This window comes from Crocodylus porosus, unplaced genomic scaffold (genome assembly GCF_001723895.1).
Source record: "Crocodylus porosus isolate Cpor-Errol unplaced genomic scaffold, CroPor_comp1, whole genome shotgun sequence".
NCBI lineage: Eukaryota > Metazoa > Chordata > Crocodylia > Crocodylidae > Crocodylus > Crocodylus porosus.
Window position 1 is genome coordinate 224393597 of NW_017728886.1, and position 1783 is coordinate 224395379.

A 1783-nucleotide genomic window follows, 5' to 3' on the forward strand; every position below is an offset into this window, starting at 1 on the left:
AAGTCAAAACAAAAAAAAAAATCCTTAAGGTGTTTTATGCTTTACATGAAAACAAAACATTACCACAAACCTAGTTTTTAGAAGCCTGCTGAATATTACTTTCATAACATGTTATGGGTACCCTTTACATGAAGCTATCCATCCAATTAGGGCAGTTAGAAGACAATTTAGTGCATAATAGGAAGAGGTGGATGTAGGGAAGAGGCAAGCAAGCAAGAGGTATCAAGTACTGTATGTTAAAGTATTTTTGTAAAAATATACTAACTAAAAGCTATAAGGGGACACCCCATCCAGAACAGTATTTCCATATATTAGCCTGAACAGTTTGGTCCATTCACAGCAATTGTAAACTCCTTAGGACAGGAATGGCATCTTATTTTTGGACATAACTGAAAACATTAACCATATCTGCAACAAGCAAGCCACTGCAAAGTCATGAAGCACAGCTAAAAATGCTTATTAACACAAATTACAGATGCAGACCCCAATAGCAAAGTCAGAAAACAGGGAACTCAGTTACAGGGTACAGATTTTAGAACAAGTAAAAGGATAAATCCACAGCATTAGGTACCTTAAAGGAAAATTGTTTCTTGTGGATAAGCACCTTTTCAAAAGAAGAACAGACACAAGTTCAGATAGATCCCATAGATCATCCTGGAGGCTCTGCAGGGCTGCCATCCTACACCTCACTGGCTCTCAACCTTTTTCAGCATGAGGCACCCTCCATGTTTGTGAATTGAGGGGCACCACATTTAAAAAACTAACTTATTTCAGGGCTCACCTCCTCGCAGAGGGGGCTGGGCAGTGAGAGTTGCCCTGCCCAGCCTGTGCCTGCACTTATCTGCTTGAGTCCTAGTCCTGGCGGGAGGTGCCCTGGTTGGGACTCACTGCTGGGCCCCATGAGACCAGCTGCTACTCGCAGTGCAATAGTTCAGGACAGGATTTGGTTTTCCTCAGCCCCTTAAGTCAGTTTGCTATTTCCCTTAAGGCAGGGCTGCAATCTATGAAGTGAAGGCTTTGTGTTAAAAACAGGCCTCGGGTTTGAGGTGGTTATGGCTGACCCGAGCCCAAACCTGAGACACGAGAGCAGGCAGCCCTTGGGTTGTGCCAGCAACCAGCTGAGCTGAAACATTTTGAGTACTTTCCTCTTGCTTCCTGCGTGGGGCCTTCAAGTGGGCCCACGAGCTCTTTCTTCTATAGGATCCCAGCACAGAGCGAGAAATATCTTGCCCGGGACACCGCTTTTACCTTCCGGCTCTGCGGTCAGTTTAATTTATTAGGATTTTCAGGTGAGTGATCTTTTTTCTGGGCACTGTTTGCAGCAGATGTGTGATCCCCTCTCAGACCCCAGGGGCTTGAAGGGACCCCCACCAGGTCCCACTGGGGGAGCCCCCTACCCCTGCTCCCTCAGGGGCCAAGTCTGCTCACACCAAGGTCTCCCTACGGGGCGGGTATAGCTCAGGACCCCGCCCCCGGGACCCGCTGCTCACGCCGCCCCCTCCTCGCCCAGCGCGGCTTCAAACCAGACCCTGCAGCTTGAGCGGACCTGACCCTGCTCATCCCAGACCGCCCCGCCCCCCGATATGGAAGTTGGTTCAGTCCGGGGCAGGTGGTTACCGCACTCTTTTCCCTTGGTTCAATCCTCCCCCCCCGGTTGCGAAGAAGTTGGTTGCGGCCGGGCGCTTCGCCAGGGTGGTTGTGGTTGGGCTCGGCCTGTCCGCGCGCGCGCACTCGGGCTTTGACGTAGGGAGGCCGGCGCGTGCGCGCTCCGGGCTCGGCCGTT